Source organism: Micrasema longulum, unplaced genomic scaffold (assembly GCF_059751315.1).
Source record: "Micrasema longulum isolate JH-2025_06_02 unplaced genomic scaffold, ASM5975131v1 h1tg000089l, whole genome shotgun sequence".
NCBI classification, from domain to species: domain Eukaryota; kingdom Metazoa; phylum Arthropoda; class Insecta; order Trichoptera; family Brachycentridae; genus Micrasema; species Micrasema longulum.
The window spans coordinates 368,992-390,005 of record NW_028277295.1 but is presented as its reverse complement, the minus strand read 5'-3'; the positions used below and the strand labels follow the sequence as shown (position 1 = coordinate 390,005).

General features: G+C 30.9%; 1 protein-coding gene and 1 long non-coding RNA gene across 2 annotated transcripts in view; both read right to left on the bottom strand.

Annotated features, from left to right (window-relative positions):
* The window catches only part of LOC148284787 (FMRFamide receptor-like), a 589,885-nt gene that overhangs the window by 340,004 nt on the left and 228,867 nt on the right, over nt 1-21,014 (bottom strand). The window lies entirely within an intron of this gene.
* Nucleotides 17,987-21,014, bottom strand: part of LOC148284788 (uncharacterized) — a 44,785-nt gene continuing 41,757 nt past the window's right edge. The window contains exon 2 of the long non-coding RNA XR_015823871.1: nt 17,987-18,074. This is a non-coding gene — a long non-coding RNA (uncharacterized LOC148284788). The remainder of the gene's footprint in view (nt 18,075-21,014) is intronic.

Sequence of the window (21,014 nt, the reverse complement as noted above, 5' to 3'; positions counted from 1 at the left end):
ATGATCTATTTATTTATTTATGTATTTATTATCAATGGGGACTTTAATAAGTTCTCGCTGCTGTCCAGTAGATTGTGTTGTATTAGCCTTTTTACATCGGAAAATACTACAGCTAACTTCATTGCAAACCTCGATTTTTTTTTTACATTTTTTAAAAATGCATTAAAATAGATACATGGCGTTTAATAGCTGCAGTTGTAGCACATATAATATTTGTGGGGACTTACGGTGACCATGCTCTGTCTGAAGATCATCCTCAGATTTGCTCTGCACCATGATCAACTGGGTGTAGTTTAGTATGATCTTCTCAAACGGAAACATCGTAGGAGATTGTTATCGACTACAATTGTTGCGTTTAAGCCAAGCATTGATGAAAAAAATGGCCACAGTACAAGGAGAGACACGGCAAAGTAATTTTGCAGCATAACAACCCTCGGCCACATGTTGCAAAGCCAGTCAAAACATGCTTGGAACCGCTGAAGTGGAAAATCTTACCTCACCCGCTTTATTCATTGGACATTGCTCCTTCCGATTACCACTTGTTTCAATCGGTGACTCATGGACTGGCTGAACAACACTTCTATTCTTATGGAAATGCCAAAAAACGGCTCGATTCATGGATAACCTCAAAAAATAAGTCTACCAGAAATGGGAGTAAATTGTCACTAGCGATGAAAAATACTTTCAATGACATGTCCTTTATTATTTTTTTTTTAAAGCATATTTTTTCACGAAAAAATAGCAAGAACTTATTCAAGTCCCTTATTTACCATGGTATTAGCAAAGGCATATTTATTTTGGCTCAGTCCCTTGAAGGGTTGGGGGATGGTTACAGGATATTGTTTATAAATAACTTAAATAAATTGTTATGTAAGAAGTAAATGAAGATTTGGAATATAAAAGACGTATAGGACCATGAAAAAACGTAATAAAAACTCAGTCTTAAAAATATACGACCCTTAGGACATAAGTTACGCCTTTTCCATAAAAAATATATACGCCCCACGAAGTACATTCTTCACTGTACCATCAAGAGTGGTGAAAACGTGTCTTTTTTTAGCTGCACAATATATTTTGATGAAAATAATCTCTACAGGAAACTTTTGGAGTGATCCTCATTCGTGACAGGATGAATTAATTAACGTTAGCATCGTAAAACCGTAATGAATTTTCAATAGCATCAGCAACTGCTAAATAAACTTTATTCTAACGGAATGCTAATCATTATTGACATATGAAGAAAATATTATAGCAGGAGACTGCTGAAAGACATTTCATAGATTTATATATGGTAATATTGTCTACTATTAAGCCCTTAGCGAAAACGATAAGAACGGGTCTGAAGATCATAAAAACATAAATAAAATGTTTTTATTAATTAAATATTACAACCAGAATTATCTTCTTTAAAAAAAAACAGAATACAATGCTATAAAAATTTTTTTAACTAAAGTATTTTGATAAAAATGATTTTTTTTAAGTATTACCGAAGGCATGATTTTACGTAGAAATAAAGGAAAATGTTACAAAAATGTATGTGATTTAAAATGCTCGAGATTTTCGTGACCTTTGGACCAGCCTTTTCGAAAGCAATTAGGACTGTACTGAAGGTCAGTCTAAAAGTCAATAAGATATTGTTTACATTGAGCATTACAACCAGAATTATCTTTTTTTTTAATTTTTTTTTTTTAAAAGAGAATACAATTCTATATAAAAAGCTTCAACTAAAGTATTTCAATATTATTTTTTTTATTACCGAAGGCATAATTTTAAGTAGAGATAAAGGAAAATGTCACAAAAATGTATGTGATTTAAAATGCTTGTATTTTTTTTCAAAAACGAAAAATTAAAATTTGAACGCGACCACTTTTATGTTAAATGTATTATCTTTAAATTATTAAGACAAATTTTTGTTCAATACTTAGTCTTTATTGAGATCCCAAATACTTGAGTTTAGTCTAAATTTGAAATGGCGTAATCTGCCGGTCTAAAAGTAATTATATTTTTGTTACATAAAACTTTTGAGTGTATTCAGAAATACCTGTAAAACATATTGTTTTTCAACAATGTTTGATTATGTCCAAATGCTTGCAGACTGGCTGGATTTCCTCCCTAGGGAGTTGTTCATATTTAGATTTATTTCAACAGAGAGGGAAAAAGTTTTAAAATTGTTTCCAGGCGTTGCCTAGTAGGTGATTTGGTTCAGCCGGATGAATCTCACCCACGTGATAAAGGTTTCAGCTCTTTCACTTCACAAAAGTCAACAGATGGAAGAGTTGAGGAAATGTGGATGTTCAAACATGGGCAGAATGGTGAATGTTACACAGTGTGTAAAGTGGCCACTTAAACCAGCCAATGACAGGTCATAAGCCCTGTAAATGCCTAGACTTCCAAATTTCTTCTCGAAAACTTTTTCCCTCTCTGTTGAAATAAATCCATATTGTTTTTAGCTAATTTATGTTTTTTTGTTTTTTTACTATTGCCCCATAAAAAAAACGTTCGTTTTAAAATGGCAAAATCGTGTGATTTCCTAATTTTGCGTTCGTTTTTCCCGACTACAGCCTTAAGTACTTTCACCTCTGACGTTCTGAGCAGTTATTTGGTTTTTCCACTTAGTTTTTCGTATTTTTTATTTTCTCTCTATATATACTCCCCTCTATTGTATACACCATGATTGGTCTGACACACGATTGTATATCCGAATTATGTTTCCAATAATCATGTGTTCATTGTACGATACGATATTTCTTAGGCATCCAGATGTTTACTAACTGAGATGGATATGTTCTCATCATTGCTATAGCTGCATCACCTGCATGGAAGCATGTGATGTTAATGACCTTATCTCCCTTAGTAGATTTTCTCCTTTTTTATTCTTAAAAGATTTTTTTTTATGTATTTATTCTGACTGTGTAAGAAAAGGTTTTTGGCGTAAAATACTTTGTGTTATATGATTTATAAATAAAATATTTTAAAACATTGAATGACATAATATGTATCCTGCGCGACCCCTCGCGTCTCATTTTGAGACGCAACCACTGTAGGGTTAAGTAAAGTATTTATTCATAAATTAAAACAGAGATATATTGCAAATTTTTAAAGACCAGAACTGGATTCAACCCTTAAGAAACTATTAATATTAACAGCCCGGAGGGGTTTAATGAGATCGTTCAATGGAACTGACTATAGATGTAGAAGTATTTTCCCATTAAATGACCACTGCATAAACAAATTATTTGAAATATTAGTTTTAGCATATCGCATGTTATCCTATTTTTATTAGCATGCTGATAAAACTGAGCGTAAATAGCAATAATTTTCGTTAGTACTGGATGGCTCGTAAAAAGATTTCTCTGAATTCTCCAAGTCTTGGAATAAAAATAAAAATAAATAGTGCAGATGTCTTTTTTTTACGTTATATTTTATTTTTCTTATCCATCACCACTTCAGCGGCGAGTTGGGTGACATTTTTGTAGTCTTTCGCTGCGACGGAGGCTTTTTTTTAACTTGGATTGTTTTAAAGGGATTATTTTAAAGATTTAAATCTGATGGGAATCCATAAAAAACGACGTTGACAACAAAACAAATAACATTAACATTAAAATACAATTTTTCTACATGCTAAAAAATTCAATACTTTTTTAAATTTATTTTTTATTAATAAATTTCATAAAAAGTACAAGTGTTTGTAAAATTCTAAACATAACTAGTTTTACACATTTAGTAAATTTTATCACTGTAACTCTCCAAAAAAAGAGACTAACTCTTGTGCTTGTGCTTGACTTACACTGTTTTAGTTGTTTATTTATAAGAGTTTATATAATTTTAATACGAGTACATGAAAATGAAAAAAATAAAATAGAACTTATAAAGAATAAACATAAAAAAATAAAACATTCATACTAATTAAAATTTAATGTTGTTTTTACACGAGTTTAAAAATTCCTTTAGATTAACTTTAAATGTATTGATCGATACATTATTTTTAATAGTTTTTAGTTCATTAAGAAGATTATTATTGTTTTTTACACCTTTGAAGACAAAGCTATTTTGACCATAACTTGTATGGAATTTAGGAATTTTAATATTATGTTGGTATCTGAGTGACTTATTCATTTCAAATTCTTTTATTTTTTCTTTTTTATATATTTGTATAATAGAATTTATTTTATAAAGAGTATTACATTTTTCATTAGTGTATCTTCGTAATCGCTCGAGAGAACTTATTTTTAACTATACCGTAATGGTAAGAGATATGACGTCCTTAGCTTTCCATCATAATTGCGGCCAAGGGATGGTATTTTTAATCTTCTCAACCTCCTAGAGAGTGAATTTGGGATTTTTTATTTTTTGAATATTACTTCACTTTGCTTTGTATAATGCCCACACTGGTGATATAACGTCAAATGATCTACAACAAAACTGTTTACTAGACGGAAAAATAATAGTACGGTTTGGTCAATTCGGCTTAATTAAGTTTTTTCGCAATAAATGAACATCTTTATGTTTGATTTTACATGTTCACATTTTTTTGACGTTTATTCATCAATGTGGCCAGATATGATGCGATGTGTAACAATTTTCAGGTTCGGTTTTTTTTGTGAGTATATTCTATTTTTCAAACTGAAAACTGAATTTCGTGTGCCAAAAAAAAATTTTTTTTTTTTTAAATAAACTTTTTGCAACAAAATAGTATACACACTTTATAACAGGAAATCTATATAAAACTAATCAATGTAAAATTAAAACGGAGTGTTCTCTGTTTATGATAGTCTCCATCTAACACGGCTCAGCCTGTTCTAAGATGGACATTTTCTATCTTTAGAGCATAAGTAGTCCTATACTAATAAAACAATAACATAAAAAGGAAAAACTAAAACTACTTCATTATTAACAATATCTTGAGTTTGTCCAAATTTTTGTATACAAGGACTGGATTCAACTCCCCGGGGAACTGTTAATATTCACATATTACAGCAGAGATGGAAAACATTTTAGAGAAGATGATATAGAAGTCTAGGCATCTACAGGGCTTATGACCTGTCATTGATGAAACGTCATAAGTCAATCAATAAAAGTAGAATGGTGACTGTTGCACAGTGTGTAGAGTGGCCACTTAATATATATATATATATGTTTGGATAATTTATATAGCGCCGTTTTTGTGAAAATCATCTCAAGGCCGCTGTATTATAAATAAATATCCCAGCACGTCTTGCAGCTACAGAGCGCGTGGACGGTTGGGAATCTAGTTCCTCATCTCCAATTATGATCTAAAGGAGCTAGATAACAGCACGTCTTGCAGCTACAGAGCGCATGGACAGTAAGAAATCTAGCCCCTATTTACACTTAAACCAGCCAATGACAGGTCATAAGCCCTATAGATGCCTAGACTTCTATATTACCTTCTCGAAAATTTTCTTCATCTCTGTTGTAATATGTTACTTAATTATAAATGCCTAGCTAATCAAATGAACGAAATTAAAAATCGTTATTATACAAATATAAAGTATATGTTAGTGCCAAGAATACAGGTTACTTAAACATAAATAATATAGTATAAATAATAAAAAACTAATATAAAGCAATAGAATACATTTAAAAAACTATGTTTTTGATTTTCATTTTTTTTTAAATCTCTCGCTACACAATTTATATGTGCAGTTATTTAAAAAACATTTTAACTTCCCTTAAGAATACGGTCAGAACCTGATCTCTTGTAAAATAGGCAAGCGTGGTTAAGGCTGTCAGGAGAAGTCCGCAGAACGTGGTCAAACTAACCATATCACCTCCACTTGACAACAGACTAACTCCGGTGACTATTTAACACTTATTTTAATGAACACTTACGGTTTAACAATAGAACGCATATTTAAAGACATTTCTACTTTTAATTTATTTACCTAAATAAGTTTCGGTTATGGTTTCGGCCAAAACGAGAACAGAAGCCGAAATTCGGTTTCAATTTCGGCTGAAAATCTAATTTCAGTAACTTGTATCAAGCAACTCGCATCTAAAAAAACAGTACGTTAAATAATAAAAATACTGTGTAGTCTTTATTTATTTATTTACGGTTCCATGAACCTTATACATACTAACAATAAAACCAGTAAAACAAAAACCACAAAAAATAACATAATATAAAAAAAATAAAAAAAACATCGATAAAAGTATACAATGGTAAACAGTATTTAAAAATAAAAAAGAAATATTACATCTGTAAGAAATATACATATTTTTGCCTTCATAAAAGAAAGGTAAGTAAAAGAAAACAGCAGTTTTTAAAAAAGAAGAAGAGAAGAAAAAAAAAGAAAGTGCTTTAAAGGAAAAGTTAAAAAGTTTATTTCATGGTTTATATAAATATTAAACAATAATAAATTTAAAAAATAATTGAACACACAAAAGTAAAGAGTAAAAACAAAAGTGAAGAAATAATCATTATTTTTATTTTTAATTGTTTATCCTTTTTTAAAACACAGGACTTGGTCATACGCGGCGTAGTATAAAATAAATCTAAATCATCACTGTATTGATTTGCAAGTGCAAGTCGCTGCATGCGAATAATTGGTGAATTCAACGAATAATTAGTACCATGATGATAACTGTAAAACAAAAAATTAAGTCTTGTTGGTCTATTTGGAATACGAAACTTATTCCAATTTATTTATTTATTTTTACCAGTGACCGGATTTCGTCGTGACCGACATTGTCAGACTGGCGGGAGACTACACAAATTTCTATGTTATGTACAGTGCAAGCAGAGGTTGTAAATTATGATTTTATATAATTATGGAAATAAAAGCGTTTTAGTAAAGTTAATTTAAGTCTAAAGTAATAACAATTGTATGTATTTTAAGTTTAGTTTAAAAAACAACAGTCAATTTCGTATAATTTTATTAAGTTTTATAATGAAAATGTATTTGAATTACATGTATTTAAATAAAATTATATCGGTATTTTTATTATTATAATTAAAATGCAGTTCCACCAAGAAATGTCAGTAGAAAAACTCAATTTATTAAATAAATCTATGTTTTTACATCGGTAAGACGCGCTGTTTTTATGTATGTTTTACAGATATTCATTACAAAAACATTTTTACACGAGGTAAAACACGCTATAACGAATGTCCCTAATTTGTCGGCGTGTTCTCGAATTTCAAAATTCCCGCCGGATTTTGAGAAGTCAAATAAATATAATTGAATCTGCCAAGTCTGTTGGGTACAGCCACAATAATGGAAGCCCCTAATTTGGGTTTCATATTTATGAATAACAATAAAGGCTCAACAGATTTCAGGCGGCCTGAAATTTTATGCCCCGAACGTATTATTTCGACTGACGAATTAATTCATTACGTACTAATTATTAGAAATTAAATTTCATTCTAACTGAAGGAATTTGGTGAGCGTGGAATTGTAAAGTATATTTACTCCTGTGTGGCTATGATGTAGCAAGAGTCTGAATAGAATAAAATTATTCTTTTTCAACATGATATTAATTGTTTTAATGAATGGTGCGACATCAATTGTCTTCAACTGAACATTGACAAATGTAAAATAATATCTTTCTCGCGACGAAAAAAACCTCTACAATTCAACTACAAACTAAAAAATACTTCCCTTTCAATGGTTTCGTCAATAAAGGATCTTGGCATTACTTAAAATAGTATACTCTCCTATCGTAAACACATTGATAATATTGTAAACAAATCTCTCAAACTTCTCGGTTTTATCAATAGAGTGACGGCGGACTTCAAAAATATTAATACCATCAAAACTCTTTATTGCTCACTAGTTCGACCCCATCTAGAATACGCTTCTCCTATTTGGTCTCCATTCTACAGGACTCATATTGACCATATCGAGTCTGTCCAACACCGTTTTCTAAGCAAAGTGGCATGGTTGCTCGGATTACAAAGGGGTAATTATTCTTATTTTGAAATAGAGCAATCTCTTAATCTGTCTTCATTGGAGAGACGTAGAACTGAGATGGACCTTATATGCATTTTCAAAATACTTAATGCTTTAAGTGATGTCCCATCTCTGTTGCAATCAATTTCTTTTCATGTTCCCAACCGTGTCACCAGAAGTCAAAATCTGCGATTCATAAAATTTTCTAAGAGCAACTTTGGTTTTTATGCCCCAATGTCCAGAATGTGTAGATTAGTCAATTCATCACACGACTTGGAATTTTTTGAGATAGATCTTCCGGCTTTTTGTAGATCTCTTCGCGACTAAACAGTGTGGGATGAAGTTGGATTGGCATGGTTTAGCTTAAAGTTTTTGGTCTTTCGTTTTTTTTAAATATATTGTATACTATTATTGTTTTGCCCTTGTTTGTCTTTGCTAAATAGTTTTATGTTCTTTTTGTTCAGTTTCTTGCATTTATGTTTCTTCATGTCACTGTTGTAATATAATAAATAAATAAATATGTCCTGAGCAATATGTAAGAGCTAGGCAACACAGATCATTCGTTAATCTGAATGCAGGTCAAATTTATCGTCGATTATGCCTGTGGGGAAGATGATTGGCCGGTTGAACAGCCTTTTGAGAGAGGTGGATCTATTCCGTGCTAGAATTACTAACTAGTTTAAGACTCTTCCCTTCTAACTATGTATAGTTAATGTATATGTTTTTATGGACTATATGTAGGATCTTAATAATCTATTGTGTTTTTTTAAAAAAATGTTTTTGTAATTACCTAATCATGTATTGTATTGTAATAGGCAGTGGTGCAGTATTGTGAATTTCAATAAAATAAATAAATCAATAACGGCACGACTTGTTGATATAACTATATTTTTCTATTTTTACAATTATGAAGTGGCATTCTACTATAATAGGCCTACATTATTGGATTATTTTTGTAAAGTACAAAAAAAATGTTATCACACAGTAAACATATATTGAAGGCTCAGTCCCATAGAAGGGTAACTAAAAAAATGAGGTTTTAAGTTATTTATTTATACATCAACGGTTCAAAGATCAGTCTGACAATGTCGGTCACGACGAAACCCGGTCACTGATAAAAATGTATAAATAAAAGTGGAATAAAACTGTAAACGTATTTATATACTTAAACCAGCCAATGACAGGGTTATAAACCATGTATATAGAAAAGTTTTTCATATCTGTTATAATATGTCAAGAATTTGAAGGCTTTTAAAAAGTTTTGTAACCATTTCGGCGAATTGATCATGTCCAATCAATTTATTCCCAGTCAGAAAAGAATTCACTTCCCTCTTTTTTCAATCCAATGAAGTGCATATTATGTACTCCTGGATTCTTTCCGTTCAGCACAAAGATGCTAAGGGTACCAGATTGCAGAAAACTTCTTCGAGCAGCTTTTTTCATTCGGCAACGAGCAACTTTTCCGTGTATGCGGGCACCACCATGGATACTTATGACCTCAGATACGGTATGTGGTAGGCAAGCTATTGTAAGTTTCCTCCAGGGTTAATTCTAGTTCTTGTCTACAATCATTTGGACATTCTCAAAACTTTGTTAAAGAAAGACTCACTGGGTGAACAAAGATAGAGGATCAAAAGACCATATCCGTAATATTTTATTTTTATTTTTATTATTCCAGCTCAATTGGACGGTTATACAGTACCCATCCAGTGATATAACCATTTTTAAGTATAAAAAACTCATAAAAACAGATTAAGGGTAGCATAATTTATATTTAAATCAATCAGATATAAACAAATAAAATATTTAACACAAGATAATTAAGAATTTATACATAACTAGTGGACCCGACAGACTTTGTTCTGCCCGAACGTTGGCTTGTCTGCTATTAGCTTGGAAAAAGACTTTTTATTTATAAGGTTTATTGAGGTTTATAATACTGGTTTATTATTGAATTCCAAAACTAAAGATTATTAATATTCAAATATTGAATTTAAGTATGTACCTAGGTACTTGTTAATGGTGAAATTCCAAAACATAAAGTAATTCATTTTCAAATATATAACAATTTTTGCAAATGTCAAACTCGGCTCTTGTCACCAACGGGGGTGCACTTTATAAATGAATGTAATTTTTGAAAATGTATTTCATGTTAGAATATTATTTATGTATTACCATAATCCAGTAAAAATAAATAAATGGGAAGAAATTATAAAGAATGTAAAGAAAGAATCTGATTGATATCCATAAAAAGCGAATGCTGTCTGTAAACATCCAAAAAAGATTTTTTTTTAAACACAAAAAAACAACATCCACCCATTGTTTTTGTACATGCAATCTCGTCGAATGCAACCCTGGTAGGTCGATGATAAAAGGTTAAGGCTTTTTTTTTTTTTTTTTACAGATTTATTTATTTAAACATATTTTTTTCCATTATAAACTTTAATTAATAATAAAAATAATGTGACCTCACTGGGGTTAACCGCGCCGAGGACAATTAACAATATACTTATTTTTAAATGTTTTTACATTTGAGAACAAACAAAGAAGGCTGAGTTAATAAATAGAGATAATTCACAAAATATTCAGACCGTTTTAAATACTACGTATTTATGTTTATAATTAATTTATACACATCTTTCTTATTTATATTATAAAACGCACAATGATAGAACAAAAATATAACATAAGTTATACATTTTGGGAGCAGTTAATTCAATATTGGTTTGAGCGAATGAGACAATCCATTTTACTTCTACCTAACTCAACTCTCCATTTTTTATAGCCTTTTTGAACATGTTCTCATTACTAATTGTTGATTTAATTTAAAAAAATATATCTACAAACACGCGCAGCGCAATGATCTACATTTTACTATAAACCGCACGTAAATCGGTTGAGCCGTTTAGGAGAAGTTTAGTGACATCATACGTACATAAGAATTATATAAATACAGATAAAACTAAAAAGAGAAATTTTAAAACTAAAACGGGGAAAAAGTCATGAGAGGCAAAAATAAAACGCAACAGGTAGGAAAGTAACAGGTGCAGAAGTTGGCAAACATCGGTTTTCGAGCCTTACGCGGCTCTTTAACCATTCAGCTCACACAGCGCAAGTTAAACATTTTGTTCGATTTATTTCTAAAGAAGAACTTTCAGGATTATTGCCACTGAAAAGTCCAATACGTTGCGAGGATATCGCAAATGCTTTCATTGAATGCACGGAGAAACATCATATTTAACTCGATAAAATTATTTCAATTTCAAGAGATGAAGATGGGGCAAAAAATATGACCGGATTGATAGAATGTTTGTTTTTATTTTGAAGGCAAAAATTAATCACGAGATACTTGTTTACTATTTCATCATTCATCAAGAAACGCTTTGTGCGCAGACATTTCTTGTGAATGTGAAGTGATCAACACACTAGAAAAATTTTACACCCTACGAACACTTAAAACGAACGTTAAAAATATAAGAAATGGATTTAGAAAAATAAACTGTATTTTCAAAATCAATATGGATGTTGAGGAGAAGAGAAATATTTCCACCCATAACAAATAAAATATTTCCCTACAAAAACGCGACATGTTTGACCTTGATAATTGTGACCTCAAGATTCGTGATGATGGTCTATTTAAATTTAAACGGTCACAAACAAAGTTCGAAATTTCACGAATCGTGACGTATTAGGGGCGTAGCCAATGCAATGAGCCTTTTTCGTGGGAATCAAATTTTTTGAAATGAAAAATATTTTTTATGCTACGTATTTTTTTTCTACTACAGTATTTCATACTACATTATTTCTACAGTATTTCATACTACAGTATTTCAGACCATAACTTATTTAAAATTGTAGCTAAAACACTTTATCATTGCTAATTTGAAGAATTTTAATGGGGAGCAAATACGCATATTTCCTGCTGCTTATGTACGTATTTTGTTTACTTTTAAGGTACGGTACATTTGTTTCCAAGAGGAAAAGTTTTAAAATTAAAAGAAATTTGTCTCTCAAAATATATTTTATTTTTTGTTCGATTTATTTTTGTCTTTTTTGACTAATGAGTATTAACGCTGAACTGACACTGAACTAGTAAATGATACCCAGTGTGCAATTACTTGAATCGGCTGATGATAGGTCATGAAAATTGTCAACGCTAAAAATTTAATATGCTCTTCTCATAAAGATAATTAGTTTCTAATATATATAAGTCAACGTTCGTTTGTGTGTCTTCAATGGATTAAATAACTAATGGACCTTTTTTGGCGGTTTTTATCAAAATGATGAGCTTTGCTATGAGTACATTATTAAAAACTCTTTAAAACTTTCACCTGTTCTGTAGAAAAAAGTAAGGGCGTAAATGTTTTATTCGTCATTCACCAGGGCTGCATTCGAGGAGACTACATATGCTAAAAAATTTAGTGGACGTTATTTATAAAAAATGTTTTTATGTGAATGTTTAAAAACAACATTCGTTTTTTATGGCTCCTAACGAGATTCTTTCTTTAAATGCCTTATCATTTCTACTCTTAGTTCCTTTTTACTAAATTTTTGGTAAAATTAAAATTACATTTTTGAAATCGTATTCCTACGTAAATTGCACCCCTGTGGGTAAGAGCAAAGTTTGACATTTGCAAAAAGAATTTTTTATTTGAAAATGAATTATTTTGAGTTTTAAAATTCAATCATAAAAAAGGACCTAAGTACCCGCTTACCAATAAAAAGTTACTCCATATTTTTACGTTTATCTGTTTATCATTGTAAAGTTTTGTCAATATACTGAATAATGTTTAATCTTTAGAGAAAATGCGGTCTGACTTTTCTTCATACAAACGTATTCCCGTATTTTTTCCCTGGATTATGGACAAGAACAGTGTTTTTATACACACTATATAGGTTCTTGTTATTGGCGTGTCCCTATGGCTTCGGTTTTATAAATTGTTTATTTTGGGAACTCGAACTATCAAAAATCCCGTCAAAATGCTCAGTTTTATCTGCTGTCTTCGAGCCCATTGTATAAAAATATGATAAATTTGTTTAAAAAATGCAAGACGCATCAATAAAAAACAAACATATTCCGATATTCTGCCTAAAAAAAGAACAAAATCGGTTGAGTTTTGAGGTGCGGAAAATGGGACAACGAAACGTCGATTTTATCTATTTTAGTTAGGCATTAAAGGTGTAACATGCAGTTGTTTTTTTCGCACAGTATCGGGGAGGTATCTGCAAGACAAAGACAGAAAAACAATCTTCAAGTACCAATTTATCGAAATTCCCAGTCACCGCATATCCCAACAAACTATGTAATCTGAAACTCAAAAATCAAACTTTCGATTGTGTTCATTTAATTTATATACGGCTATATACTCAAATCTTCAAGCATTGTCAAGCATTGTCAGTTTGGTAAGTTTTAAATAAAATGTAGGTATTTTAAAAATAGGAAAATAATTTCATACGAATCGTTCAATGGAAATTTTAATAAAAAAGATCAAACGACCGTTCTAGATTCTTAATTTACAATGCAAATTCCTTGTTTGACTCGCGTTATAAATCGTTTATTTAAACAGAACAGTATTTTCGAAATTATTTTTTAAAATTAATTTCACGTTACAAATGGTTTAAAGTTATATATGTTAGAAGGTTTGTGGAATGTTCGTGTTCGAATGTTCGTGTTCGTTGAAACGAATTAGGGGAGCGCGGGGTAATGATAGCGGGGGGGTAATCGGAGCGATGGCGATTGTACGGAACCTATGCACAATCAAGTGATCTTAAGTATTCAACGGAAGATCTGTTCGCTGAGTTAAAGATATTGGATGTAAGACAATTGTTTGTGAGGTGCCTACTACTTAAATTTTATGATAAATTAAGTGAGGTCAAAAGAACCCAAAAAAATATAAACACTCGTTCAGCAACACAAATTAACTGTATTGTCCAATTTGTATCAACCGCCTTTGGTAAAAAGCAATACAATGTAATTGCTCCAAAAATATTTAATGATTTATTGCCAAATATAAAAGACTCAAAATGTAAAACAAATTTTAAAATAAAAATAACTGCACATATAAATAGTGTAGCGAGAGATTTTTTTGAAAAATACATGTAAATCAATAAACGCAGTACTTTATATAATTGGTACACATATTATTTATATTTTTATGTATTTCATTGCTTTATATTTGTTTGTTTATTTATAATACTATATTATTTATGTTTAAGTAACATCTATTCTTGGCACATATATATAACTTTATATTTGTATAATAACTATTTTTAATTTCTTACATTTGATTAGCTAGGTATTTATAATTAAGTGGTTTTAGTTTTTCTTTTTTGTGTTTTTGTTATATTAGTATAGGAGTACTTACGCTCTAAAGATAGAAAATCTCCATCTTAGAACAGGCTGTGCTATATTAGATAGAGACTATCATAAACAGAGAACACTTCGTTTTCATTTTCCATTAATTGGTTTTATATAGATTCCTTGTTATTAAGTATGTATATTTTTTTTTGCCATAAATTTATAAATAAATAAAATAAGCACTCGGCCGTTTATGTCAACCATCGAGAAAGTTCGTCTGATGCACATGAGTCGTTTGTGCCCTGCGTTGAGTCACGAGAGACATTTGTAAGTTTTTCGGGCCGCGTTTCTAAAAAACAGCCAATTGCTAGCGCTCAGGTAAGGATGAAGATATATTTTTATTGTTTTATGTTTACGCTTATAACAAACCTAGATTTGTCTTCTTTCAAGTGCCATTCGTCAAATCATGATTAAAAGTCGAATAAGATATTGGTGTTGTTACTTTTAATAATGGTAGTCAGCGGGTAATGGGAGCCTGTTGAGTCCATTGTTAGCCCAATGCCACAACCGTACATCAATAAAAACAAGGTATTGAAGATCAAACGCACAACTAAGATTTGCTTTTTAAATTAGTCGAGCTTTATTTTTTGGAGAAGTTAAAATTATGGCTTCCATATGAGCGTTAAATGGGCTCTTATTACCTGCATGCATGGAGTAATGGGAGCGATTGACTTTTTTTAATTAAATCTTTATTGTACCTTAATGCATAGCTGTAGTTCATTTAAACTGTGGTGAAAAAATAGTCAAATAAACAAGGTTTAAGTTACTCATAAAAAATGATAACAAAGTAAACAAATATGGTTTTTACAAATTACAACAGGGATGAAAAATACCTTAAATAAGGAAATATGGAAGTCTGGGCATTTACAATAATTCAATAATTAAATGAATCTCACCCGCATAAATAAAGGCTTCAGCTCTTTAACTTCACAAACATCAACAGACGAAAGAATTGAAGGAATATAGATGTTCAAATATTGGCAGAATGGTGAATATTACACAGTGTGTAAAGTGGCCACGTTAACCAGCCAATGACAGGTCATAAGCCCTGTAAATGGCTAGACTTCCATATTCCCTTATTTAAGGTATTCTCGATCCCTGTTGTAATTTGTTAATCTTTATGACTCCCGAGGGGATATTGTAAATATGGGTTTTATCAACATTTTCCATTAGTAGGCTCCAATTTTCCTGCTCTCCCCTACTTAGAATGATAAAAGTATTGAAATTTGAATGACTACAATGGTTAGAGTGTTAAAAATAACATGGTGTGGACTGTGTGATATAAATCAATTGGTTTTTAATTTGCTGGGTGTTCTCGAGGGTTTATTGGAAACTTTAAACGGAAATTTACTAAGCGAAGCCAAGTGATGTAATGTTAAAACAAGGAACGTCTGGAGAAGAGAGTTGCCGCCGGCCGCGGCCACTTCCCCAGAGGCTTATTATATTGACAGCTCCATCGCGTCGGTCTGTGTTTCACGTAGAACAAGCTAGAAGGACAAAAGTCATTACAATGTTTCCGGAAACTAGTGACGTCATATTGTAATCAACCCATTATTAGAAATAATTTCAATTATTGTTTGAGCCAAACATTACTCAGTCACGAGTCATCGGGGTTTAAACTATAAGTAAATGCATTTGCAAGCATAAATAGGTTCCGATTTTGTGACGTCAATGATTCAATTCAATTTAATTCATTTATCTTAAATAATACAAACTAAAACTTAATACGTATATATTATTACTATCCTAGGTCCTATACAATTTATAATCTATGTCAGTATAATGTTCAATTTACCACTTAAGAGCGAAATCATTTCTTACGCCGATGATACTGTGATAATTTTTAATGAAAAAACTTGGAATGAGGTTAATAAATTGGCTAATATAGACTGAAAAGTTTTTAAAGAGTTGATGGATCAAAGTTACTTGATAATGAATTTAAAAAAAAACCCACGACCTAACATTCACATTAAACAATAGAAATAAACATAATCATATAGACCTAAAATCTCACGACAAAAACTGCGGAGACCATACAAACTGTTCTTCTCAATGTGTTACCCTGACCGAAAAATCTAAGATAAAATATCTGGGAATAATAATCGACCAAAATATTAAATGGAAAGAACAAATAGATTCAATGTGCAAAAGACTAAGAAAATTACTCCACATAACAAACCTATTATCATCACTACTATAAAACATATTTGAATAGACTGTCATTTTTCACTGTGTCCCTTAATGTACACGCTTGCATGATGCGTAATTAAAAGATAAATCATTTTACAATTGCAAATATATTTTTAGACATTCTTAAAAGTATAAATATTGTACTAAATACTTTAATGCATGTTTATATAAGTTTCTTCATAGTATTTTCTAATCATGGATTAGAATCAAAAAGAACACCAACATATTATAGTATTATTAAAACAACAATTATCTAAATATATAAAACTATAAAGCTTCATTAATTACCTTACAAAACGTACATGTATGTCAATAAATACTTACTTTGTTGTAACTTTTTCCAAAATTCAAATATAAATAACTAAATTCCCCATTACCTATGAAACACTTAGCCTTGCCTTTAACTATTGGTTTTTCGTACAATTATGATTAATGTATACGCTATACTTAATAAGATTAATTTTATTTTTAACTTAGGTACCTTAAATTATATAAATATACTAGCGGACTCGACAGACGTTGTTCTGCCCGAACGTTAGCTTGAAAAAAGACTTTTCATTGATAAGTAGGTACTTAGGTACTTGTTTATGATTGAATTTCAAAACTTAAAATCATTAATATTCAAATGTTGAATTTAAGTAGGTACCTAGATACTTGTTTATGGTTATGTTCCAAAACATTATTTTTCAAATATGGAATTATTTTGGTAAATTTCAAACTCGGCTCTTCTCACCAACAGGGGTGCACTTTATTCATGAATGGGATTTTAGAAAATGTATAGAATATCAGCTAATATTATTTTAGAATTTACAAAAATCCAGTAAAAAGAAATAAATGAGAAGAAATTACAAATAATGTAAGGAAAGAATCTGATTGGGATCCATAAAAAGCGAATGTTGTTTGTAAACATTCAAAAACAAACTTTTTTAAACACAAAAAAACAACATCCTTACGTTTTTTTAACTCGTTTATTATGCATTCTCGTTGAACGCAACCCTGGTAAGTCGATAAAAAAAATATGCTTTTATTTTTTTCTTCCAATAATCTACATTTCGCAGAAAACAGCACATAAATCGGTTAAGCCGTTTAGGAGAAGTTCAGTGACATCACACGTACAGAAGAATTATATATGTATAAAGATAAGGACATTCAATTCGTCTAATCTTCACATTCGTTTGAAAATGCCCTAACAAGGCAAAACAATTGTAACGAAATTTTCGTTTTAATATTTGTAAAAATAAAATACAGTTTTCAGTAGACTCAAATCAGTGTTTGATTTCATATACATATTATAACATTCTTCATTTGATTACGAAACGGCGTGATAGTTTGTTGTTGTTTATTTGATTAATTTTTTTGAGCAACTTTGTATGCGTCATCTCTCTGTTTCTGAAGGTCACGCAAAGGTTGTTGTATTGGTTAGTTTTCTTAAATATATTTTTTTTGTTAGGCTTTATTGTCGATAACTTTCATCACTTAACGATATTTTCTATCATTTTCTTCTCATATAGATGTTTCATTTTTCTCATTTTCTTTTTGATGATCGACACTTATTTTTCTTTTCTTTGTTTTGTTTTTGTTTTCGCCTCTTTTATTGCATGTTTTTTGGCACCAATCTACAAAAAGATCCAATAAAAAAATGAGGTCTTGATTTGGAGAATGACACATCACTGCAAATGTTCCTGTTAAGAAGTATAAGAAAAAAAAACAAAAACTATTTCTTTGTTTGTCAAATTTAAGGGCTTGAACTAACGGTTCTCGAAGACTCTCCGGTTGAAATTTTATAAATGCGTAAGCTACAATACTCAACTTTACGATTATGGTTCAAATAAAAAGCATTGTTCGAACACGCACGTTTTTAAAAATAGTTCAAGAGACATAGAAGGAATTAAAATATCATATTTCTTGTTTGTGATAATAATGTAAAAATGGTTAAATATCATATTACTAACCCAATAAGCAACTTTTTTTTCGCATTTTACGAGAGATAACACCCTCATTTTTCATCATTTGAGATATCATCATTATGTCAATTTATCTTTATTTTTTACAGAAATGAGAGGACAGTGATACATTAATCTACGAGTTTGGAATAACCAGTTACCGGTTTCATCGTTTTTGCGACATTTTCGAAATCGAAATCTGTATTATAAATGATATATTTTTAATTTCCACCGAAAAGCCGTTAGACTTAGTGAGTAACAAATTATAATATGTATTTTGAAAAATATCAAATAAACGCTGCTCTGCAGCACTGAAACTGAAAAAACTAAATCCATTTTTTTAATTTGTTTGGATAAAGAATCACTGTTGATATCCTTAATAAATAAAATAAAACCAAAGCAAGGACAAATGCAGAGCAGTAAAAAATACTATACTCGCCTGTTTATCTAAAAGAGCTCTTCCAACCTCTTATAACTTATAACACGGACTATCTCTTCGTTCTAGTAACGAGAGAACCCTTTTAATACCCTTTCATCGCTTTAATTTTTTTCTTTTGATTTCCCGACTTCTTTCAATAATAATTCACATAGTCCTTGCTTTTCTACCGAGAAAAACCCCGGATTTCGCGCTTTACATGTATTTCCCCTTCCAACTTATGGACTTTAATCCGACAATGACCAACCTGACTATTTGGAAAATTATATTGGAGACAAATTTAAAATCAATATAAACAATCACTATTTAGATAATTATTAACTAGATGAAACAACATGACTCGAGCTTATTATATAGTTTTTTAACCCTAACGGGTTTTTTTAAATTAAAAATAAATGAAAATTTTATACGAAGTATGACTTTCAAAAAGAAAGTTCACAAGTTTACTATATTTTTTTAGAAAAAGCTTATTTGGAAAAAAAATACAGAATATTGTTTTTAAACTAATTCACTGTTTTTCAACATAATCGCCGTTCCGTTCAATGAGTGTGGTGAGCCATGGCACAAGCTTCTTCATTCCATCCCCGAAGAACTCTCTCGCCAATTCCTTTCGTAAGTCGAAAATTTAATTCCACCCATGTGTTTCTTCATCATCGTCATCAATGGCGCTACAGCCCATTGTAGTCCCTGGCCTCCTCCAGAAATTGTCTCCATTCGTCCTTGCACCCTGCAGCTCTTCTCCAGTTCGTAAGGCCAATCGCTCTCATATCACTTTTCACATTATCCAGCCACCCTAATTTCAGTCTGTTTTTGCTTCGTCTGCCTTCCGGAGTGGTAAAAATAATCATTTTTGGGGTACGGGTATCATTCATTCTATGCACATGGCCCAACTTTTGTACTTTTCTTATTTTGATGAAGTGTGCGATGTTGAGCTTGCCATTTAGTGCCTCTTATGATTAAACCGTCTCCTCCACACTCCATTTTGGTTGACAGCACCAAATATTTTCCTTAATATTTTTCTTTCAAACACTAATACCATATTTTTATCTCTTTTGGTCATAACACAGTATTCGGCACCATATGCAATGGCCGGTCTGAGGAGAGTTTTGTAAATAATGGTCTTAGTTTTTTTAGTGAGCAATTTGGATCCCAAATGTTTAAAAGAGCCATAATAACAGATGTTTGCTGCCGATAGCCCTGTTCTAATCTCGGTTCTATAATTGTTATCATTAGTCATTTCAGTACCTAAATATTTAAAGGAGTTGACATTGTCTATGTGGTGTGACCCATCGTCAATTGCCTGTTGTACATGGTTTATTTGTGACTTTTCACTAACATATATTTAGTCTTAGATGTATTTATTTTAAGACCCATGTCACTTGTAGCCATTTCTAGCTTTAAGAAATCATATTTTAATCCCGGGACAGTTCTGGAGATTAAGTCTAGGTCATCTGCATAGACTAATATCTATGTGGTCTTTCTAAAAATAGTTCCTGTTGCTTCTACTTCTGCATCTCTTATGGACATTTCAAGAGCAATATTAAACAACAGGCATGCCAATGTGTTTCTTCAGGGAAGTAAAAAGATAATCTGAAGACACCAAGTCGGGAGAATACGGGGAGTGGTTCAAAACATCCCAACAAAATGAGTCCAAGAACTTCCGTCCTCACACAGCCGTGGGCACCACCAAAATAAAAATTAAGAACCCTTACTTTCGGAACATGCCTCGAAGTAATTCAATTCGGTTATTTCTGTTTGAAGGATACTTTTACGAGGTGTTACTGAGTAAATATAAAGGTTAATAATTTAATGTTATTGCTTTGATGGGCGGGCATAAGGGTATAACAGCAAAAGTATAACTTTTCTGGAGAGCAAAAAAACGTTAAATTAAGACAGTTATTTAGCTACAAAACTAATATTTAGCGAAATGGGTTATTATTTACAGATCATTTCATCTGTGTCACCACATTTAAGTAATTTGTACAAATAACAGAAATATTTCAGATATTCTACTTGAACCATTAAAGGTGGAACAGTAATGAGTTTACTTATATTATGAGAACTTACTTTTACTGTTTGTACCACTAAAAGAATTATAGAAATTAGTCTACTTATATTACTGAGACCATCTTGTCCTATTTATGCCAATGAAAATATGACACAAAGGCATAAAGTTG